General features: G+C 44.6%; 1 pseudogene; it reads left to right on the top strand.

Annotated features, from left to right (window-relative positions):
- Positions 1-25,721, top strand: part of LOC109891379 (plexin-A1-like) — a 370,611-nt pseudogene that overhangs the window by 193,301 nt on the left and 151,589 nt on the right.

Raw genomic sequence — 25,721 nt, 5'->3', positions numbered from 1 at the left:
TGAAATGTAATTTAGTTTTCAGTCCATATTTGTGCATACATTTATGTGTCGTGTGCACTGTATTGCTTTAATATGATTTGAAAGGCTAACATTGTTCTCTCTCTCCTTTCCATCTATCTCCTCCTCCCTCCACTTCTCTCTGTAGGTGAGCAGGGTACCAGTAGAGAGCTGTGAGCAGTACACCACCTGCGGCCAGTGCCTGGGCTCCAAAGACCCCCACTGTGGCTGGTGTGTCCTCCACAACATGTAAGTACACATATTGTACACTCGGTCTACACACTTACTCATATATAGCTACTCTTTTTTCATGCTATACTGTCATTCATAATCAAAACAAACTTTGTCACTTGCGCCGCATACAAGTGTAGACCTTACATGCTGAAATGCTTACTTACAAGCCCTTAACCAACAGTGCAGTTCAACAAGAGTTAAGAAAATATTTGCCAAATAATCTAAAGTAAAAAGTAACACCATAAAATAACGAGGCTATATACAGGGGGTACTGAGCCAACATGCAGGGGGAACAGGCTAGTCGAGATAATTTGTACATCAAGGTAGGGGTGAAGTGACTATGCGTAGATAATAATCAGCGTGTAGCAGCATTGTGCAAAACAAATGGGGGGTATCAATGTAAATAGTCCAGGTTGCCATTTGATTAATTGTTCAGCAGTCTTATGAGGGTAGAAGCTATTAAGATGCCTTTTGGTCCAAGTCTTTGCGCTCCAGGACCGCTTGCCGTGCGGTAGCAGAGAAAACAGTCTCTGACTTGGGTGACTGGAGTCTGACAATTTTTGGGGACTTTCCTCTGACACCGCCTAGTATATTGGTTCTGGATGGCAAGAAGCTTGGCTCCAGTGATGTACTGGGCCTTACGCACTACCCTCTGTAGCTCCTTACGGTCAGATGCCTAACAGTTACCGTACCAGGCGGTGATGAAACCTGTCAGGATGCTCTCGAAGGTGCAGCTGTAGAACCTGTTGAGGATCTGGGGACCCATGCCAAATCTTTTCAGTCTCCTGAGGGGGAAAAGGTGTTGTTGTGCTCTCTACACGACTGTCTTGGTGTGTTTGGACCATGATAGTTTGTTGGTATTGTGGACACCAAGAAACCTGAATCTCTCGACACACTCCACTACTGCCACGTCAATGTTAATGGGGGCCTGTTTAGGATCAGAGTGGCGGACATGTAGTTGCCTACCCTTACCACCTGGGGGCGGCCCGTCAGGAAGTACAGGATCTAGTTGCAGAGGGAGGTGTTTAGTGTACAGTGTTGAACGCTGAGCTGTAGTCAATGAACAGCATTCTCACATAGGGGTTCCTTTTCTCCAGGTGGGAAAGGGCCGTGTGGAGTGCGATTGAGATTGCGTCATCTGTGGATCTGTTGGCGAGGTTTGTGAATTGGATTGGGTCTAGAGTATCCGGGAGGATGCTGTTGATGTGAGCCATGACCAGCCTTTCAAAACACTTCATGGCTACCGATGTGAGTGCTACGGGCAGTATTCATTTAGGCAGGTTACCTTCACTTCCTTTGGCACAGGGAATATGGTGGTCTGCTTGAAACATGCTTTTGTTACAGACTCAGTCAGGGAGAGGTTGAATATGTCAGTGAAGACACTTGCCAGTTGGTCCGCGTATGCTTTGAGTACACGTCCTGGTAATCCATCTGGCCCCGCGGCTTTGTGAATGTTGACCTGTTTAAAGGTCTTGCTCACATCGGCTACAGAGAGCATTATCACACAGTCATCCAGAACAGCTGGTGCTGTCGTGCATGCTTCAGTGTTTCTTGCCTCGAAGCAAGGATAAAAGGCATTCAGCTTGTTTGGTAGGCTCGCGTCACTGGCAGCTCGCGTCTGGGTTTCCCTTTTTAGTCTGTAATAGTTTTCAAGCCCTGCCACATCCGACGAGCGTCAAAGCTGGTGTAGTAGGATTCAATCTTAATCCTGTATTGACGCTTTGCTTGTTTTGATGGTTCGTCCGAGGGCATAGCGGGATTTCTTATCAGCATCCGGATTAGTGTCCCACTCCTTGAAAGCGACAGCTCTAGCCTTTAGCTCGATGCGTATGTTGCCTGTTATCCATGGCTTCTGGTTGGGATATCTATGTACGGTCACCGTGGGGATGACGTCCTTGATGCATTTATTGATGAAGCCGAGGATTGAGGTGGCATACTCCTCAATGCCATTAGATGAATCCCGGAACATATTCCAGTCTGTAGCGTAGCGTCTGCGTCATCTGACCACTTCCTTATTGAGCGAGTCACTGGTACTTCCTGCTTTAGTTTTTGCTTGTTAACAAGAATCAGGAGGATAGAATTATGGTCATTTTTGCCAAATTAACAGCGTTTGTAGAGCTTTCTATGTATCTCTGTGTGTGGAATAAAGGTGGTCTAAAGTTGTTTTTTTCTCTGGATGCACGTGACATGCTGGTAGTAATGAGGTAAAATGGATTTATGTTTGCCTGTATTAAAATCCCAGGCTACTATTAGCGCCGCTTCTGGATGAGCATTTTGGTGTTTGCTTATGGCCTTATAGAGTTGGTTGATTGCGGTCTTAGTGCCAGTATCGGTTTGTGGTGGTAAACAGACGGCTACGAATAATACAGATGAAAAACTATCTTGGTAGATAGTGTGGTCTACAGCTTATCATAAGGTACTCTACCTCAGGCGAGCAATACCTTGAGGCTTCTTTAATATTAGACACGTCAGCTAGTATTGACAAACAGACACATTCCTACCCCTCGTCTTACCAGACGTAGCTTCTCTGTTCTGATAGTCTAACAGAGCCCCTGTCTCCTTTCTTTTATCTGCTCTGATGTGAATTGGATAAAGTGCAAAACACATCTTTAGGTAGATCTCCATTTACTTTAACCTGTCACGCTCTCACAGATGAGAGGTTTTGTGGGCAACACTGATGAGGAAAGAAGGCTACTGGTGAGCATTTGGACACTATCCTCTGAATTGGAAGCCTTAGCTATTTGCCATCACATGAAAATCAATGTTGATACTGCCTTGTATCTTTTAGAAGATCTTAAGATTAAGATTCATGAATAAAGTTACTAGTAGCAGATGGCAGCGCAGAGCATGCCAGGTGTCCTTGTTGACACCCCACATATGTAGGAGTGTTATTTTTCCTCTGTGTGTTGCGCTACAGCAGAGAGTGTGTTAGCTTGCTAGTCAGTGTGTTAGGCGCTGTACAGTAGGCATAGTCAATGTGTGACTTCTCACCAGACGTGTGTCTGGCGCAGTGTGACTTATCACCAGACACTATGCTTTATAGGATACACTTGGTGACACAGTGTGTTTCTCTCTCCTGCTGGCTAACATGACTCGAGGGTGTGTGTGTATGGGGCAGTGAGACGGGGTGTGTATTGGGCAGTGAGACGGGGTGTGTATGGGGAGTGTGAGCGAGTGTGTGTGCATGGGGAGGTGAGAGGGGGTGTGCGTGGGGAGGTGAGAGGGGGAGTGTGAGAGGGGGTGTGTGTGGGAAGGTGAGAGGGTGTGTGTGCATGGGGAGGTGAGCGGGGGTGTGCGTGGGGAGGTGAGCTGGGGTGTGCGTGGGGAGGTGAGCTGGGGTGTGCGTGGGGAGGTGAGAGGGGGTATGTGTGGGGAGGTGAGAGGGTGTATGTGTATGGGGCAGTGAGACGGGGTGTGTATTGGGCAGTGATACGGGGTGTGTATGGGGAGGTGAGCGGGGGTGTGCGTGGGGAGGTGAGAGGTGGTGTGAGAGGGGGAGTGTGAGGAGGGGATGTGTGTGGGGAGGTGAGAGGGGTAGTGTGAGGAGGGGGTGTGTATATGGGGAGGTGAGAGGGGGTGTGTGTATGTGGAGAGAGAGGGGGTGTATATGGGGAGGTGAGAGGTGGTGTTTGTGGGGTGGGTTGAGAGGGTCTGTGTATCTCCAGCGTTGGCAAAAAGCCAGTTCTCGCTGTTCGCTCTGTTAATTAAAACTTCCACCTGTGCAACATGCCACTTCATCTGATCGGCAGGCGTGTGTGTGTGTGTTTTCACATGCACGCGAATGTGTGTTTGCATGAGGTGGGATTCTAATTTTTATTGAGGACGCGGACGAGGCAGGCAAGGCGACGGAAACGCAATCAAGATAGACTCGAGATGTTACCGACCTCCAGTCACAGAGCTTTTGACCTTCCTCCTCACCAAAATGGAGCGCTAAGTTTATTCTGCTCATTTCCCGTTGGATAGCATCCCTCAATCTATTTTTACCCCCCCACCACTCAGAATGACAGGTATTTAAGACGTTTTCGCCCTGTGGCATTTTGTTCTGCAGCAGCTTATTAGAGTCATATTTGTCTCGTTCGTCAGCCGTGCAGTAGAAGAGCAATCCAAGAAAAAAAAGACAAGAAAAGAGCTAGAGTGATATTAACTGAGGCACACACACACACACACACACACACACACACACACACACACACACACACACACACACACACACACACACACACACACGCTCATAATATGCACAATGCTGCATGCAATCTGTTCAACCCCCTCCAGGGGTCAGGGAGAAGGCCTGTTCAACTCTCCAGGTTTCTCTCTTTAGGGAGTAATGCAGTCCACAAGCAATATCACCATGACTTCTCTCTTTGTGTGTGTGTGTGTGTGTGTGTGCGCGTACATGTGTGTGCGTACACGTTTGTCTGTGTGAGAGGTTGAGTAGGAAGGTTGGTATACCAAGGCTAAGATAAGGCACTTTGCATTTTCCTCTCCTTTTATTGTGCAACGCTGAGGCACACAGTGTCTGTTCAGAGACTTTTTTGTTATGAAGAGGTGGTGTGAGGTAGTGCAAATTGGACAATTGGTGTGCTTTTTTTCTGGAGATGGCTCCAGAAGATGGCTGATCATATGGAGGATCTTTCTGACCTTATTGACCTTTCGGTTACTGGCCCAACACTCTTAACCGCTAGGCTACCTTAACCGCTAGGCTACCTTAACTGCCAGGCTACCTTAACCGCTAGGCTACCTTAACTGCTAGGCTACCTGCTGATCATTGTTATCACTATGTTCATTCACCAAATACATTTGGGGTATGTGTTTGTGTATGTGTATGAATATGTATATGTGTGTGTGTGTGTGTATATATATATATATGCGTGTGTGTGTTATTTCTGACCTTCTCTTCTCTAGGTGTTCCCGTAAGGACAGATGTGAGAAAGCAGATGAACCCCAGCGGTTTGCCTCAGACCAGCGTCAGTGTGTGGAGCTCAGTGTTCACCCCAAGAACATCTCTGTCACCATGTCCCAAGTCCAGGTGTGTGTGAAAGAGAGTCTGACTCTGTATGTGTGTACTGATACAGTACCTGTATATAAATGTGTGTTTATGTAAATACACACCAGTAACTGTGTGACATGCCAATAAGTAGCTAACTACATGTTTGTGCCATTAAAGACATTAACATGTTCTTCACACTAACCTTGCCACAAAGTCCCCAGTCCTCACATTAGCTGTAAATGTATTCCAGGACTACGTTCCAAATATCCACACTAGCCTGTCACTTGTATTTTCAACTATTCTGACGGCAGCATACTGTTATAGATATACTTGTCACCAGCAGAGACTGTGGAGTTTGTCAGGATCAAAATAAATATGAAAGGAACAAAGCCCACCAGCATGGCTTTCCAAGAGGTGTTGAGTGTTCCTGAGTGGTCCAGTCTCAGTCCTGACTCAGAGACAAGATTGGAATACTGCTGTCCAACAATGATTCCCAACTAATCTTAAGCAATTTTGACAAATATTTGAAATTAGCCCATTTAGGTCAGCAGGTCTTAACATTAATCGTCTGCATTATATGATTTACACTACATGACCAAAAGTATGTGAACACCTATCTCGACAAACCATTTCTGTATGGACATCATTTTGTTCACTGGGGCATTGTCATGCTGAAAAAGGAAAGGGCCTTCCCCAAACTGTTGTCACAAAGTTGAAGCACAACATCGTCTAAATGTCATTGTATGATGTAACTTAAGGGAACTAAAGGGCCTAGCCCAAACCATGAAAAACATCCCCAGATCATTAATCCACCTCCACCAAGCTTTACACCACTCCAGCCGATGCTTGGCACTGTGGATGGTGATCTTTGGCTTGTGTGAGGCTGCTCGGCCATGGAAACACAGTTCATCAAGCTCCCGACTAACAGTTTTTGTGCTGACATTGCTTCCAGTCAGTTTGGAACTCGGTAGTGAGTGTTGCAACCAAGGACAGACGCGCTACGTGCTTCAGCACTCGGCAGTTCCGTTCTGTGAGCTTTTGTGGCCTACTACTTCGCCAGTTTGTGGCTGAGCCGGTCCTAGACATTTCCACGTCACTGTAACACCACGTAGTTGACCGGGACAGCTCTAGCAAGGCAAAAATTTGACAGACTGACTTATTGGAAAGGTGGCATTCTATTATGGTGCCACGTTGAAAGTCACGGAGTTCTTCAGTAAGGCCATTCTACTGCCAATGTTTGTTTATGGATATTGTATGGATGTGTGCTCCATTGTGTACACCTGTCAGTAACGGGTGTGGCTGAAATAGCAGAATCCACTAGGGTTGTGCACATCCTTTTGTATATATAGTGTTTATTACATGTCCTTCCATTAAACCCTTGACATTATGACAAGTATTTCATGTCTCCACATTATCTGTCTTAATAACATATTCCCTATATTCCATTGATTTGTCCCCAGCTCGTGCTGGAGGCGCGTAACGTCCCTGACCTCTCTGCGGGAGTCAACTGCTCCTTCGAGGGTTACGTGGAGACGGATGGGCACATCCAGGGGAGCCTCATCTACTGCCTGTCCCCCTCGGCCCACAACGTCATCCCCATCACCCGAAACAAAGGTGAGAATGCCGCCCGCCCGGACCCTTTATTCAACAAGGTAGGCCAGTTGAGAACAAGTTCTCATTTACAACTGCGACCTGGCCGCTTGTCTCTGCTGGTTAATGGAGTAGTGGCTGGAATGAAATAAACGGAACAGCCTTCATATGTTTGATACCATACCAATCATTCCATTCCAGCCTGTCATTATAGTCCTACGGTCTCCCTCCTCATCTTCCCAATAGCCTTGACCAGAATTGCACATTTCATGTTTTGTTTTTTTACATAACTCAATATACTTTGAGTTTCTCTGTCACTACCAATGTTATTCCCCCTAATTGCTTCCCAAGCATCAAGATTCTATATGTATCGTCTCCAATGTGATATGTTTAAGAGAGTTCAGAAGCAGGTCCATTACCATGTGTTATACATCTTTATCAGTTCTAATGCAATCACGCCACAATGACACCACTGATGCCTGTGATGTATCTTCAAAGCTTGGAGATGGAGACGTATATATTTAGATTCCCAGAAGTGACATGTTTAAACTTGCGAATTCCTAAAGCAGATTTTCTATCCACCATTATGTATTGATATCAGCTCTAATGTGATTTAATGTTCCCTGTGACTCTAGGAGATATTTCTACCTGACTTATTATCTCAATAGTCTCCAATGCATGACATAAGTTGCTAAGCGATGCATGTGTCTCTGTAGGAGACAAGCGCATGGTGAAGCTCTACCTCAAGTCCAAGGAGACGGGCAAGACGTTCGCCGGCGTGGACTTTGTATTCTACAACTGCAGCGTGCACTCGTCGTAAGTTTTCTATAATGTTTGTTTTTTTATTTTAGGTTTCCTCTGCTTTTTTCCTTCTCTTCCTTCAGTTCTGTTTTCCCCTTGGTCCTCTTGTCACACTGCCCTTGAGAGGGCGCAGTAAGCCTGTGAGCCTGTACACACATCCCCACCCCCCTGTAACCTCTGTGCACGTAGGTGGCTCATGTTACCACCACTGAGTAAAAATCGAACCCTCCATATATGATGAGACATCCAAAGATGGTAATTTTAGCGAAGATGAGATCCAAGATGGTAATTTTAGCCTTATGATCATAACCTAGCCTACTGTAGCTGATTATAATATCATTATAATGAATTAATCGCAATTGACGGTCTCTGGTATTGGTGCCCAAACGTACTCCTAAAAAGTTTATTACCTGGGTTATACTGTACATATCAACACCTGCCGAGCATAAGCTTTGTGCCGTTGTTAGTGTTTGTAACCTCTTTCCCAGGCTCCATTGCTACTGCATATGGGGGCTCGTCCAGGATTTGTTTCCTATGAGTATGGTAGTTGATAAAGTCTTAGCTCTGCTGTGCACAGATATTTGAGTGTTCAAAATACACTTTTGTGGTAGAGTTTCTGTCACTGACATCCACCTGAGGGGTTATAAGATTGGTTGTCAATTTGAAAGTTGCATAAACACATAGGCTAATAACAAAAAGCCATGGACTTTAAGTGTGTGCATTTGTTGAAAACCCTACATGGGAGATGCTAGATAAATGTATGAAGGCAAATCTGCTCATCGTTGCAAAGCATTATGATATCACAGTTGCACATGCTGAGTCGAAGGCTTTGGTGGATGATGAAAAGGGTCCTACTGGTGGTAGAGTACACCCCGTAGACGTGTGACTGAGAGAGGTAGAACTAAAGGGAAAATGGGAACAACAGAAATTGGAGCTCAAGCACAGGGAAAGGTAAAGCCATTCCATTGAAAGAGATGGCGCTGGGTGCGTGACAAAGTGAGATAGATCTGGACTCCGAATCAAATCAGACCATCCTGCACCCTCAACGGCATTTGATCTTGGTCGGAACAGCCGGCTTGTACCACCTTTCAACGAAAGGCGGATTGACACATCCCTAAAATGGCCACGAGATATTTGGTCACTGCTCCTCCAAAGTGTTTATGAGTGACTGGTCTGTCCGAACAACATATGAACAAGGGAATCAATATTCGGAGAGCCTGTTTCTGTCCTGCCCTTGACTTTGGTGCAGGGCATGTGATGTCCATATCCTCTTCGTCACAAAACTCCCTGATCTTCTCAAAAACATATGTTTGTCTAGCTGTGTCCAGTCCAGGTGGTGCTTGTACAGGCAGACCATCTATGGGAGGAAGGGTGTCAGCGTTCCACAGCAGCTGAAACCTGGTCCCGACTGAGTCCAAACGCTCCTTGGTGACAACAACACCAGGCTCCAGAGCATCGACGCTGTAAAACAGGAAATAACCAAAACAATTGAAGAGGTTACAATCCTGCACAACATCAATTCACCTCCCAAGTTTATATAAGAAGATTAACCTCATATAAAGCAATGAAAATGATATTCACTGCTGGTACTGCTTGAACTGTGGCAGCCGCCTGAAGTATGGGGTTGTTGCCAGCCATAGCTTTTTCCACCAGCACTGTACCATCCTGCAGTCCAACCAGCTGTGGGATGTTGACCCCTGTCACAGTGCTGGTGTTGTGAAGGACAGCAATCTCAGACAAAGTGTTCACTCTGGTCTTTCTGTAGCGCTGCTTGATGAGGCCGGAGCACCAGTCAGGGGCAAACTTGATGTGGCCTATGATTAGGAAGTGAAGGTGCAGACTGTGGTGGAGCTTGTGCATGGTCTTGCCATGCAGAATACCAAAGCACAAAGGTTTTCTTGTTTTGGCCACTGCAGTTGCGAGGAGTTAAAAAGTAGATGGGACCTGGCTGCATAGGGTCAGAAGGATAGTGCACCTGCAAACAACAAAATAACATTAAGAGGCCGGTGATGTCGACCTCTGGTCAACATAATGAGCAGCAGTACCGGAGGGGATCCGTGACAATCTTCTGTACAGTATACCACCCCTACCTTGTCACAGCACAACTGATTGGCTCAAATGCTTTAAGAAGGAAAGAAATTCCACAATCACTTGTGCTGCTTGCGCGCTGAAATCCACAATGTATGGGGGAGGGTGTAAGGGTTATGCTAGATGTTGATGGAGTGACAGATCAGCCAGTTAAAAACAAGCGGTTGTTTGGTCTGGTCGGTTGTCTGGTCGGCTTTCATCCATGTTCCATTCTGAGGCACTGTGAAACCAGACACAACCTTTGTTTCTACAACCCAGTCTTTAGCCATGACTCTGGAGGGACCAGCTTAGTAAAAATCTAAACCACAACCAGCCCTGGGGTGGCAGGGTAGCCTAGTGGTTAGAGCGTTGGACTAGTAACCGGAAGGTTGCAAGTTCAAACCCCCGAGCCGACAAGGTACAAATCTGTCGTTCTGCCCCTGAACAGGCAGTTAACCCACTGTTCCTAGGCCGTCATTGAAAATAAGAATTTGTTCTTAACTGATCTTGCCTAGTTAAATAAAGGTAAAATAAAAAAATAAAAAATTCAGGACCTCTGGGGTTGGCTCTCCCCAGGCTAGATGCACTTGTCCTGTGGTGTTAGGGCAGACTAGACCCCCCTTCCCCTGGATGAACCAGAGTGGAGATAGGTTGTGCCTGCTGTGGTATTAGCCGCAGGGCAGCAGATGGCCAGTGTCCCCCGTGCCAGTCAGACGAGCCCCCTTGGAGAATGGGCCTCATCACAGTACCCCGCTAACACATACACACACAGCCCACTGATTTGGCCAGTTGGTTGAGGCCGGTGTGGTGGTAACAATTTTAAGCTTGTGGGTTGGACCCCTGCTAAGGCCTCTTAAGACACCTCTTCAATTGTTAATGCTACTGCAATACTGGGGTTCATAGTCGTAATATTACCCACAAATATGATAAAGAGCTTGTGTAACGGAGTGGACATCATAATGTCTACAATATAGAGGTGACACGCATCTATGGAGATGACGGTGATCGATGCAGATGGCAGAGTAAATCACATTGGTTGGTAAATCTAATTCAGGGATTTGGGTTATGGAGCGGATTTTTTTTTTGTAATAACAGGAGTCTACGGAGTTGACGAGGAAAGATGCTGAGTAGATGAGAGACACAAAGTGATTTATATATTTATATGCAAGCAGAAACATAATTCATGCCCGGAACACACACTCGTATACACACAAACTCTATCCAAAAAGAGCTTCAAAAGCAGTCATCATGTTTCAACCCTTGTATCCTTTCTCTCTCTTCTTCTATAGATGTTGTGTACATGCATACTGGAATTACAATCACTCTCGCCAAGGGATATGCTCGCCCAATGTTGAAAGACATGGATACATACTGATACATTATCCCATATGAATACAATATCTACCCCCACACCTACCCAGCATACACACACCACACCCCATCCTCCCACCCCCCATGCACACACCATCCAGCCATCCCCCATATACACCCTAACCACCAACCACCCATACCGACACCATCCATACATCCCCCATACACATAATACCCCCCATACACACACCATCCACAATTCCCCATACACACACTACCTACCCTTTCCCCATACGCACCAAAAACACACACACTCCCTCCTTATTTATTCTACTGATACGTCTTGAGCCTGTGATTTAAAAAATAAAAAATACAAATCCATACATTTGCATATCAATATTATTCTAATTAGAAATCCCACTGTTTCAGTTAAGGTTGGAGAGATTGAAATAGAAAATCACCCGCGGCCATGATTACTTCTTAATTAAATGTTTCCATCCAAAAAAATCCCATTTGCGATTTATTAGGACTAGGGTGGATAGTCTGGAAATGAAGTAGGGTTGATGTCTCAACTAAGATCTCTAAGCACCTTTTTCCTGTAGTTAATTTTGTTCAGGTACTGACTGGGTCATCTATTGTGTGATTGAGGGTCTTTACAGTCAGGCTTATAAAGAAGCCGCAGGAAACTGTGTCATACTCTCTCCTCCAGATATGGAAAAGGTGTGGTTTGGAAATGGAGGTGCACAGAGACAAAAAGAGGTAGAAAATTTGTGTGACATTATGAATGAGACTTTTCCATTTGTCTCTGTGACTATCCTCTCTCCTCACATTTCCTACAAGATCCTAAATGCTTCTCATCTGATCTTAACATTGGGGCATATGCATGCCTCCACAATAAGCACTTGCACTTACATCTCCTGATAAACATTTTGGGCCAAAGCAGGCATTTAATCATTGAAGAGAGCATAGAAGAGCATCCACGTTGAAGGTATTTATCTTCCTGCTATTTACACCTTTAAAAAGCACTATTAGTTTGAAATAAAATGCCCCTTCAGAATAAGTAATTTTATCAAGTCTATAATGTTAAAGTGATCGAGGTTTGAAGTGTGGCTACATGGGAAGCATGGCTTCTCCATTGAAGTTTGGATTGTCAACAAGGTGGTCCAGGGATCGTGGCCCACCTCCAGGCAGAAGTTTGGGGGAGGAGGGTATCCTCAAATGGCCTTGGGTGGGTATCCCCGAAGTTCAAAGACTTAGGATGGACACTAGCAGGGGGAAGCAACTAGTGAGTTACTGGGGGGCTCTATGTATAGGCCTGCTTCCAGACCAAAGGAGTAGTGGTCAGGGATCGCCAAATGGGGCCTCTGAATGGAATTGAATGGACAAAAACATACCTGGTACCCTCCCTCCTTCCCCATCAAGCTATGGAACTGTTAATGAGCTATTGAACTCGTGCTTCCTGAGGGAGGTAAAGAATGGGTAGATGGTAGATGGTAGGCGGTCCTGGCATGCTGCTCTCCTGCTCGTTATACCAAAGACCTAAGACACAAACAGAAAACACATTTTCTTTAATGAATAAAGGAAAGGACAAAATAAAAGGATCTTTGTCTGGTAGATGTATAGCCTACATTTAAAACTAGTTTGGGGATTTGACCTAGAGCCTGTACTTTGTGGGGACCTTGCATCGATCCCCGCGTAATGGCAAATCCTGCTGTGCTAAAATGGTGTCCTGCTTTTGTCATTATTAACATGCTCATGTAATACAAAGAGTGGTCATTGTCTAAGCTACTTAAACTAGCCCCTTTTTAGGGATAAGCCCCCCTTTTTTTCAATTTTCGCCAAAATGACATACCCAAATCTAACTGCCTGTAGCTCAGGCCCTGAAGCAAGGATATGCATATTCTTAGTACCATTTGAAAGGAAACACTTTGAATGTAGGACAATATAACATAATATATCTGGTAGAAGAAAATACAAAGAAAGAAAACAACTTTTTTTTTTTTTTCTACCACCATCTTTGAAATGCAACAGAAAGGTACAAAATCTAGCCATCACTCTTGTTGTAATTCCGATGGTGTCCACAAGAGGGGATCAGTGTTTGAAAAGTTTCAGACTGATAACTTGAAGTATGAGCAAGCTGCATGACATTTAATGTGAAGTCACCCAAGTACATTTGGGCAAATTGTGAAGGAGACATTTACATTTACATGACATTTTTTTCTGCAAGAATATCATCAAAACGGTATACTTGGACTTTGATTTAGCTTTTCCATATTGTAAGTTCAACATTTGCAAAACACCCATTTTTCATAACTTCATAATGGGATAGATAGAAATGTGCATCCTGTAGCTCTAACTCCAAAAAGTTTTGGGACATTGTGAAGTCCATGGAGAATAAGAGCACCTCCTCCCTGCTGCCCACTGCTCTGAGGCTAGGTAACACGGTCATCACCGATAAATCCATGATAATCGAAATTTTCAACAAGAATTTCTCTACGGCTGGCCATGCTTTTCTCCTGGCTGCCAAAGCCAACAGCTCTCACCCCCCGAAGCTACTTGCCCAAGCCTCCCCAGCTTCTCCTTCACCCAAATCTAGTAGCAGATGTTCTGAAAGAGCTGCAAAACCTGGACCCGTACAAATCAGCTGGGCTAGACAATATGGACCCTCTCTTTCTAAAATGATCCGTTGAAATTGTTGCAACCCCTATTACTAGCCTATTCAACCTCTCTTTCGTATCGTCCGAGATTCCTAAAGATTAGAAAGCTGCCACGGCCATCCCCCTCTTCAAAGGGGGTGACACTCTAGAGAGTCGAAAGTTTTAAATTTTAAAAGCCCTCCTCTCATTTCTTTCTACGTTGATGAATCACCCTCCTGTTTTGATGCTGGAATAAGAGGCCAGTTATTTCCTTACAGAAATGCTAACTTAGAAGCAAGCTAACCATTTGGCGAGATAGCCTAACCTGGCCTAATCAAGCCTCCTCCCATTTGTTTCTACATTGATGAATCGCCCTACTGCACTCATGTCAGATGAAGAGGCCTGTGATTTCCTTAGCCGCCCATTGCTCATTCTTAATGGACAGGCTCTCTCAGCACAATGCTAAATTTGTCAATTAAAGGCGCGTTTTTTTGAGGCTATAGAACAGCATAGATAGGGGGAGATGAGGAAGATATTAAGAGAGGGATACTAAATGTGTACAGAGAGGGGGAGAACAGTTAAGAGAAGTGAATATTGAGATAAGTGAGAGACTGAACAATAGGACAGGTAGAGTATGGCTAGAGAGAGGTTAAGAGGGTCGTAGCAAGAGATGTATTTTCTTTCTTTCTTTCTTTGTTTGTTTCATTCTGATGCTGCATGTGCCCAGCCCATATGGGTTGATACTTCCCATCAAGTGTTTTCTGTGTCCCCTAACGCTCTCCATCCACCGTCCTCCCCCAGTTGCCTGTCGTGTGTGAACGGTTCCTTCCCGTGCCACTGGTGTAAGTACCGTCACATCTGCACTCAGAACGCCAAAGACCCAAACTGTTATAGACCTATATCCATCCTGCCCTGCCTCTCTAAAGTCTTCGAAGGCCAAGTTAATAAACAGATCACTGACCATTTCGAATCCCACCGTACCTTCTCCGCTTTGCAATCCGGTTCCCGAGCTGGTCACGGGTGCACCTCAGCCATGCTCAACGTCCTAAACGATATCATAACCGCCATCGAGACATTACTGTACAGCCATATTTATCGACCTGGCTAAGGCTTTCGACTCTGTCAATCACAACATTCTTATTGGCAGACTCAACAGCCTTGGTTTCTCAAATAATTGCCTCGCTTGGTTCACCAACTACTTCTCCGTTAGAGTTCAGTATGTCAAATTGGAGGGCCTGTTGTCCGGACCTCTGGCAGTCTCTATGGGGGTGCCACAGGGTTCAATTCTCGGGCCGACTCTTTTATCGGTATATATCAACGATGTCGCTTTTGCTGCTGGTGATTATTTGATCCACTTCTATGCAGACGACACCATTCTGTAATCCTCTGGCCCTTTGTTGGACACTGTGTTAACTAACCTCCAAATGGGCTTCAATGCCTTACAACTCTCCTTCCGTGGCCTCCAACTGCTCTTAAATGCAAGTAAAACTAAATGCATGCTCAACCGATCGCTGCCCACACCTGCCCACCTGTCCAGCATCACTACTCTGGACGGTTCTGACTTAATATGTGGACAACTACAAATACCTAGGTGTCTGTCTAGACTGTAAACTCTTCTTCCAGACTCACATTAAACATCTCCAATCCAAAATTAAATCTAGAATTGGCTTCCTATTTTTCAACAAAGCATCCTTCACTCATGTTGCCAAACTTACCCTAGTAAAAGTGACTATCCTACCGATCCTCGACTTCGGCGATGTCATCTACAAAAATAGCTTCCAATACTCTACTCAGCAAACTGGATGCAGTCTATCACAGTGCCATCCGTTTTGTTACCCAAGCCCCTTATACCACCCACCACTGCGACCTATATGCACTAGTCTGCTGGCCCTCGCTTCATACTCGTCGCCAAACCCACTGGCTCCGGGTCATCTATAAATCTATGCTAGCTAAAGCTCCACCTTATCTCAGCTCACTGGTCACAATAACAACACCCACCCGTAGCACGCGCTCCAGCAGGTATGTCTCACTGGTCATCCCCAAAGCCAACACCTCATTTTTCGGCCTTTCCTTCTAGTTCTCTGCTGCCAGTGACCGGAACGAATTGCAAAAATCGCTGAAGCTGCAGACTTATATTTCCCTAACTAACTTTGAGCATCAGCTTTCTGAGCAGCTTACCAATCACTGCAGCTGTACATAGTCCATCTGTAAATAGCCCACGCAGTCTACCTACCTCATCCCCATGTTGTTTTTATTTACTTTTCTGCTCGTTTACACACCAGTATCTCTACTTGCACATCATCATCTGCTTAATTAATTAATCTGCTAAATTGTAATTATTTTGCTTCCTTGGCCTATTTATTGCCTACCTCCTCACGCCATTTGCACACACTGTATATATACTCTTATTTCTATTGTGTTATTGACTGTATGCTTGTTTATTCCATGTGTAACTCTGTGTTGTTGTTTGTGTCGCACTGCTTTGCTTTCAATGAGTACTTGTTCTCAACCAGCTTACCTGGTTAAATAAAAGTGAAATAAAAATGTTAAAACCCTCCTCCCATTTGTTTCTACGTTGATGAATCACCCTCCTGTTTTGATGCTGGAATAAGAGGCCTGTTATTTCCTTACAGAAATGCTAACATAGAAGCAAGCTAACCATTTGGCGAGATAGCCTAACCTGGCCTAATCAAGCCTCCTCCCATTTGTTTCTACATTGATGAATCGCCCTACTGCACTCATGTCAGATTAAGAGGCCTGTGATTTCCTTAGCCGCCCATTGCTCATTCTTAATGGACAGGCTCTCTCAGCACAATGCTAAATTTGTCAATTAAAGGCGCGGTGGGATTGAATTAAAGCCTGGGCCTCTGATCCTTACAAAGAGGGGGGTTGCTGGAACAACCGCTTTGAGAACACACTTAACAAAGGAGCGTCCTAATTGATCCAAATGAATCTGCGTCTTGTTTGATGGATTCAGATTGCATCCGACTTTAAGAGCTCTGAGAGATAAAACCCTGTTACTCATGGCGGCCGTAGAATCAGAAATGCTGTTTTAAACGAGGAAGCATACTTTGGTGCGTGTTGTGTTTGTACGGGTATTGATTGAGCTAGATCTGTTAGGTTCATGCAGATAATATCGAAAATGAGAATTTCAACCAGGAGAGAATTTCAGTCTGGTTTTAGATTGTCTGCTTTTGATACATTTCATGATTTTTTGGGGGGTTTTGAAGTTGACAGTTTGACTTAATGAAGTTTGTTGACTGACAACAATTGGCTGCCCTTTTCAATACAGTAGAAAAGAAAGATAAGTAAGTAATGTGTTTTCTCTTATTTTTTGTGATGAAATCATTGGCTTTGTAGAGCAGAGAGTTCAATCCCTATTTTTGGTGGCGATGAAGCACCAGTGTCTCACATCAATAAACCAGACACAAGAAGCTGTCAGATGTCTCCATTCCCACCTACACACACCACTGCATGAGCACATACACACACCAGCCCAGACTCCCCGTCGATACCTCTGTCCCACGAGGCATCTAGACAGGGCCCTTGGCTACACCCCACCCGTCTTTATCCTTCATATCTCTCTCTTTCTCTCCACCTTTTCTCCATCTCCCCCACAATATCTGGCGTTTCCCACTCTCACTCAGGGAGAACCACCTGCTATTGATCTATTTTCTCTCTTTTATTTCCCTCTGTTCATCCCTCTCCTCCCCTGGGCACCGGGGCTAAAGCAGGTGCATTTAAATAGCGATGGCTCTTAGCTGGAGGATGAAAGGGGCTGTAGACAAAGGTGAGGGAAGGTTTAAAAGCCATGGGGAGAATTAAACACTAGGGGATGGATAGAGAAAGGTGGAGGTGAAGACTGTCAATGGGGGAGAGAACTAGGGAGAAAACAGACAGAGGTAAAGATGAAACATTTAGGGAGAGAGGGGAACTTGATACGGAGAGGCTATAGAACAGCATAGATAGGGGGAGATGAGGAAGATATTAAGAGAGGGATACTAAATGTGTACAGAGAGGGAGAGAACAGTTAAGAGAAGTGAATATCGAGATAAGTGAGAGACTGAACAAGAGGACAGGTAGAGTATGGCTAGAGAGATGTTAAGAGGGTCGTAGCAAGAGATGTATTTTATTTATTTATTTGTTTGTTTCATTCTGATGCTGCATGTGCCCAGCCCATATGGGTTGATACTTCCCATCAAGTGTTTTCTGTGTCCCCTAACGCTCTCCATCCACCGTCCTCCCCCAGGTGCCTGTCGTGTGTGAACGGTTCCTTCCCGTGCCACTGGTGTAAGTACCGTCACATCTGCACCCAGAACGCCAACGACTGCTCCTTCCAGGAGGGCCGCGTCAATGTGTCCGAGGTGAGTGTCACACTATTTCCTGTCCCTCCTTCACATACCCCGAGTCCAACATAGTTTTTTTCCTACATGACATAAGGAGTAGGGGATGTTAAACCCACATTTGTGACGCACTACCTGGATTCGGTCCTTTGTAGCAATATTTGAAATTGTGTTTTTTACATTGAATAGAAGTAGAGACTCAGAGCTAGAAAATAGTATATCATACACTGCAGATGGGAAAGTAATTCTGCTTTGAAAGTTGATAAACCTGTCACCCCACTTTTGAGAAAATGGCCCGTGAATGTTTTGGTGCACCGACTGGAGAGCTCTTCTTTGTCTACACCCATTCAGCATCGTTCACACCCTCTTCATCCTCACCCCTCTTTAAAGTTGTACATGTGAGGCCATGTGCTAAACAGAGTGAATAAGGTAGTGTAGTAAATAACCAAATATTTCAAGACTACAAGTGGTGAAAGTAGTAGCAAAAAGCTGCAGTAAAAATCCTTGGCCTATATCCTAATCTAACTTTGGTGCTTTTTGTGAAGAACTTTTGTTCTTCACATTACCGTCTCTGGTAAACACACACTGTATCAAATAAAATCTATGTTTTTTTATCACAAGCACAGGATACAGAAGGTGTAAACAGTACAGTGAAATGGTTACTTGCATAGTGGAGTCTTTTGTTTAGACATGTAGGTAGCTAGCTAAACAATGAACCATAAGCCCAACTCGTACTACCATGCACCGTGCATGAATCTGCACGTAGCTAAAGCTAACCAACTAGGTTCAATGTTAGCTAGCTAGCTAACATTAGGCTATAACTAGCAATGCAAATGGCTTTCTGAGATACAAATAATATTACTACACAGATCATACTTGTAACATTAGCTACCGAGCCAACCAGCCAAAGTTAGCTAGATAGCTAACAGTACGCTTTATCTTGCAATGGAAACAACTTTCTGAAAAAAATTGAAATGTATATTATCTGAAAATGTAGCCAGACTCTTACCCGTATACATGGATGAACACTTCTCCTTCTGTCATCGATGCCATGGTTACCCTTAGTTTAAATATGTTTTATTTATGTAACAGTTTAGCTTCCGTCACTCTCCTCGCCTCAACCTGGGCTTGAACCAGGGACCCTCTGCTCACATCAACAACTGACACCCACGAAGCATCGTTACCCATCGCACCACAAAAGCCGCTGCTTTTGTTTTACTTGCCATATTGTATTTATTTCGCCACCATGGCCTTTTTTTTGCCTTTACCTCCCTTACCTCACCTCATTTGCTCACATTGTATATATACTTATTTTTCTACTGTATTATTGACTGTATGTTTGTTTTACTCCATGTGTAACTCTGTGTTGTTGTATGTGTCAAACTGCTTTGCTTTATCTTGGCCAGGTCGCAATTGTTAATGAGAACTTGTTCTCAACTAGCCTACCTGGTTAAATAAAGGTGAATAAAAAAAATATATATATATGTAATCCAGAGACAGGTATTTTATACAACAGCCTCGTGTTCTCTTTTTGACTCTCCACGTTTGGCAATCATCTCTCTACTTCCACCAGACATTCCACTGATTTCAAAACTCGGTGAACTTCTTCCGTGACAATAACACTGTTGATCTGTGTTTCTTCCCCATCACTGTCATCAGAAGACTACAATGTCTGGTTCATTGAAAATGTTTTTACCTATTTCAAGGATTTCCTGATCAACTGATTCATTTTCAGAGTCCCAGAGGGTCGGCATGGCACGATAGTCCTCCAGAAAGTAGTCCATCACACGATAACGCAAAACTTTTCAGTTCTTCATATCGTTCAAAAAAGCCGCAATAGAAAGGATTTTCTACACATACTGAGAGCTCATGTTCTAGACAGAAGCATGCTACATGGCAGACCAATTCAAACTCATCTCACTGCTTGTCTAGCCCATCCATTATCTCAGCCAATCATGGCTAGCGGGAAGGTTCCTGACTTTTTCCGTGACTAAACTAGCTAGGCTCGTAATTTAACAATTGTATTCGTATTTAAAGAGGGCATACAAATGTGTTAAGGCACATGAAAGTTCATGTTCCAGAAGACATTTCTAACACGTACCCTAACCTTAACCCTAAACCTAGCTCCTAACCCAAATGTTAAGTATGTTTTTTTTCTCTCACAAATTTTGTGATCCTGATTTTGGCCAACCTCCTGAGTTGACCTCTCCTTTTGAAAACGCCAAAGGTGAGTAAGTTTGTAGGACCGCTGAAGGGAGGGTCCCAACAGTTTACACTTTGAAGTGTAGGAAGAAGCTGATTGCTATAAATTGTAATGATGCTGAGATGTCCAGAGGAGGAGTTTATGTTTTTGGGGGTAACTTTTTTTTTGTATCCCCTTTTTCTCCTGATATCCAATTGGTAGTTAGTCTTGCCTGTCGCTGCAACTCCAGTATTATATCCCTAGTCCAGGACTAGGGAGAGGCGAAGGTCGAGAGCCATGCGTCCTCCGAAACACAACCCTGCCAAGCCACACTGCTTCTTGACACACTTCTCGCTTAACCCCTGAAGGCAGCTGCACCAAAGTGTCGGAAGAAACACTGTACAACTGGTGACGAGCGTGCATGTCCCCGGCCCGCCACAGGAGTCGCTAAAGAGCGATTTGGCAAGGACATCCCGGCCGGCCAAACCTTCCCATAACCCGGATGATGCTGGGTCAATTGTTCGCCACCTCATTGGTCTCCCGACTGCGACACAGCCTGGGATCGAACCCGGATCTGTAGTGACGCCTCTAGCACTGCAATGCAGTGCCTTAGACCCCTGCCACTCGGGAGGCCACCTTAACCTAATTCTAACCTGAAAACGAATTGTAATCTTCTAACCCTAAACCCCCTAGAAATAGCATTTTACCTTTTGAGGACTAACAAAATGTCCCCGGTTGGTCCAATTTTTGTTTATTTTACTAGAAGAATAGTTAAACATGTCACACACACACACACACACACACACACACACACACACACACACACACACACACACACACACACACACACACACACACACACACACACTCTTATGCATTCTCATCCTTGCTGCTAAGCTCCATTTGTTTATGGCTGACTGGGGGCTATTGGCAACGCTGCCTGTATACATAGCGCCAGGCAGTGTTTCTGTTTCCTGTCCATAGGAAGGCTGAATGAATAGATATGTAAATGTAGCGTTGTTCGACATATCCAAATGCAACATTAGCATAACATTTCATATCAATCACGCATCTCCCGCCTTCACGGCCACTCGTACAGTGGAATACCAAGTGGGACCGGCAATGTTTGTCACATTGTTTGTCACAATGTTTGTGCTAAACATAGCACGCTCATGCAAAAACACATGCTCAAACACTGGAGCCCATTCCCTCCCTCTGCACATAACATACACACTCTTGCACAGCTGGTTCCTTTTTCTTCCCCTCTCCCATCATAGTCCTGTATGCACTATACAGTCATCTCTTACACACACACATGTATGCGCACACACACACCCTGTCTCTCTAAACACTTATCTTATACGTAGACTTATTGTCAAATATTTATGAATGCATATCCACTGTCCAACCAATTGACTGACAGTCATGCTTTACTATTAAGCATAATCCATCTGATTCAGCCTGAAACACATACACACAGACAGACACACACACACACACACATCCCTGTGTGTTTACAGTCCAGCTCTGAGCTTCCCTTTTCGACCATTCCACCTAATCTCTAGACAGGGTTACAGCCTATGCAGGTTGGACAGCCTTCTTATTCACAGACACATCTAATTTGTCAACCTCAATTCAATTACATACAAACCCTCAGTCTTATCTTTCCTCCAACCGTAGCGGTGTATAACATTAGCGGAATAGCCTAGCATTAGCTATGTAGCGGTACCTAGCAGTGCTAGCCCGGACTCTGACTCTCTGGCCAAGGAGCAACATGGATGTACCTTCACGGCTCGGAGAGTAAATGATGCGGAGTAGCACTCCCATCTGTACTTCATGGGGTGTGCTGGCTACTCTAGTATGTTATGTTTGTGGTTGAGAGGAACTGAGGGGGAAAGGCCTGATTAACAGGAAAGGCCTGTGGGGAGGAAGAGGGGGATTTGGGGAGGGGGAGGTCTGTGCATGAAGGTAGAGAGAGGGAGGGAGGGAGAATGAGGCAGGCAGGCAGTGAGAGATGGGGAGAGATGTGGAGGAAGGGAGAGGTCTGTGTGCTTGGAGGGAGAGGTCTGTGCATGGAGGCAGAGGAAGTGAGGGAGAAAGAGGGAGAGAGAGATGTGGAGGAAGGGAGAGGTCTGTGGAAAAGGAGAGAGGGGGAGGGAGAGATGTAATGAAAGCGCGTGCCCGTGCCGTCTCTTGGTCTTATCTCAGCGAAGCACAACCAAGACAGGAGATCCAGAGGGGGATGGAGTAATATCCCCTCCCTCTATCCCCTGTCTATCTCCCCTTAGTGTCTATTGCTCAGGAATATCTATTTTCTTCCATTTCACTTCCTCAGCCATCATCTATCCCATCCTTTGTATATTTCCCTTCTTCTTCACTTTTCTTCAAATTGTCATCCCACTCTTTTCTCTCCTATTGTCTCTTCCCACTAATTTATCTTATTCTACCTCCCTGTTACTCTCCTCTCCTCTTATTATTTCCTTCCATCATGCTTTCTCTGCGTTTTCCTCTCCTCTCTCTCTCTCTCGTCCATTTTCTCAGGCCAGACTGGGCAGTTCTCTCAGTGAGTCTGTCACGGCTCTCTCATTTATAATCATTAGAGCTGCTTTTTGTATCAGCCATAATAAAACAATGATTGCCAGATAGAATGTATCTCCTCACTGCTAATTAGACCATAGATCAAAGCGACACCACGGAAAGTCGTGCGAAGCCTTGCCCTGCCACCTCTCTTCACTCCATACCTTCTTACTCTGAGATGTCTTCCTTTCTTCACCTTTTTTATTCATTCATATCTTCTTTCTTTCTTCTCCTTTTGATTGTCACTCCTTACTTCCTCTATTTATTTACAGTGGGGTAAAAAAAGTATTAAGTCAGTATTTAGTATTCAGTATTTATTATTTAGTATATAGTCAGCCGGGGCGGCAGGGTAGCCTAGTGGTTAGAGCGTTGGACTAGTAACCGGAAGGTTGCAAGTTCAAACCCCTGAGCTGACAAGGTACAAATCTGTCGTTCTGCCAGGCAGTTAACCCACTGTTCCTAGGCCGTCATTGAAAATAAGAATATGTTCTTAACTGACTTGCCTGGTTAAATAAAGGTCAAATAAAAAAAATTAACTATTGTACAAGTTCTCCCACTTAAAAAGATGAGATAGGCCTGTAATTTTCATCATAGGTACACTTCAACTATGACAGACAAAATGAGAGAGAAAAAAATCCAGAAAATCACTTTTTTTTTTTATGAATTTATTTGCAAATTATGGTGGAAAATAAGTATTTACAAACGAGCAGGATTTCTGGCTCTCACCTGTAACTTCTTCTTTAAGAGGCTCCTCTGTCCTCCACTCATTACCTGTATTAATGGCACCTGTTTGATCTTGTTATCAATATAAAAGACACCTGTCCACAACCACAAACAGTCACACTCCAAACTCCACTATGGCCAAGACCAAAGAGCTGTCAAAGGACACCAGAAACAAAATTGTAGACCTGCACCAGGCTGGGAAGACTGAATCTGCAATAGGTAAGCAGCTTGGTTTGAAGAAATCAACTGTGGGTGCAATTATTAGGAAATGGAAGACATACAAGACCACTGATAATCTCCCTCGACCTGGGGCTCCACGCAAGATCTCACCCCGTGGGGTCAAAATGATCACAAGAACGGTGAGCAAAAATCCCAGAACCACACGGGGGGACCTAGTGAATGACCTGCAGAGAGCTGGGACCAAAGTAACAAAGCCTACCATCAGTAACACACTACGCCGCCAGGGACTCAAATCCTGCAGTGCCAGACGTGCCCCCCTGCTTAAGTTAGTACATGTCCAGGCCCGTCTGAAGTTTGCTAGAGAGCATTTGGATGATCCAGAAGAAGATTGGGAGAATGTCATATGGTCAGATGAAACCAAAATATAACTTTTTGGTAAAAACTCAACTCGTCGTGTTTGGAGGACAAAGAATTCTGAGTTGCATCCAAATAACACCATACCTACTGTGAAGCATGGGGGTGGAAACATCATGCTTTGGGGCTGTTTTTCTGCAAAGGGACCAGGACGACTGATCCGTGTAAAAGAAAGAATGAATGGGGCCATGTATCGTGAGATTTTGAGTGAAAACCTCCTTCCATCAGCAAGGGCATTGAAGATGAAACATGGCTGGGTCTTTCAGCATGACAATGATCCTAAACACACCTTCCGGGCAATGAAGGAGTGGCTTCGTAAGGAGCATTTCAAGGTCCTGGAGTGGCCTAGCCAGTCTCCAGATCTCAACCCCATAGAAAATCTTTGGAGGGAGTTGAAAGTCCATATTGCCCAGCAACAGCCCCAAAACATCACTGCTCTAGAGGAGATCTGCATGGAGGAATGGGCCAAAATACCAGCAACAGTGTGTGGAAACCTTGTGAAGACTTACAGAAAACGTTTGATCTCTGTCATTGCCAACAAAGGGTATATAACAAAGTATTGAGATAAACTTTTGTTATTGACCAAATACTTATTTTCCACCATAATTTGCAAATAAATTCATAAAAAATCCTACAATGTAATTTTCAGGATTTCTTTTTCTCATTTTGTCTGTCATAGTTTAAGTGTACCTATGATGAAAATTACATGCCTCTCATCTTTTTAAGTGGGAGAACTTGCACAATTGTTGTCTGACTAAATACTTTTTTGCCCCACTGTATACACTGAATATACCGAACACCTTCCTAATATTGACTCTCACCCCCTCCCAGAATAGCCTCAGAACATCCTCAATTCATCGGGGCATGGACTCTACAACGTGTCGAAAGCGTTCCATAGGGATGCTGGCCCATGTGGACTCAACTTTTCCCACAGTTCTGTCAAATTGGCTGGATGTCCTTTGGGTGGTGCACCATTCTTTATACACACAGTGATCTGTTGAGCTTGAAAAACCCAGCAGCGTTGCAGTTCTAGACACAATCCGATGCCTCTGGCACCTACTACCATACCCTGTTCAAAAGCACTTAAATATTTTGTCTTCCCATTCACCCTCTGAATGGCACAATCCATGTCTCAATTGTCTCATGGCTTAAAAATAAAAATAAATGACCTGTCTCATCCCCTTCATCTACACTGATTTGAAGTGGATTTAACAAGTCACGTCAATAAGGGATAATGGCTTTCACCTGGACTCACCTGGTCAGTCTGTCATGGAAAGAGCATAATGTTTTGTATACTCAGGTTGAAATTGAGATGTACACTATCTCTCCCTTTCTCTTCTCCCTTTTCCTGTCTTGCTTTTTCCCCCTACCCCCCTCCCTTCATCCCTCTCTCCCTCCCCAACATTTCTTTGCCTTTCAGTGGGAGAAGGAGACAAGCACGGGCCATGTTTAATAAAATATAAACCTTTCCGAGAGGGAGAGAAGATAGAACAGAAAGAAGAGAGCGAGAACATCACTCTTCTCCTCCACCCACTTCAGTACCTCTCTCTGGTATCTCCCCCTACACACACACACTCACACACACACATATATATACATACACACAAACACACATACGCCCCACGTGATAGAGGGAAATGGTCAGAATGGCCTTTATAGAGGAGAGGGAGATGGGT

This window comes from Oncorhynchus kisutch, linkage group LG5, assembly GCF_002021735.2.
Source record: "Oncorhynchus kisutch isolate 150728-3 linkage group LG5, Okis_V2, whole genome shotgun sequence".
In the NCBI taxonomy this organism is placed as follows: Eukaryota; Metazoa; Chordata; class Actinopteri; order Salmoniformes; family Salmonidae; genus Oncorhynchus; species Oncorhynchus kisutch.
The sequence above is the reverse complement of the archived record's forward strand: the minus strand, read 5'-3'. Positions and strand labels throughout refer to the sequence as shown.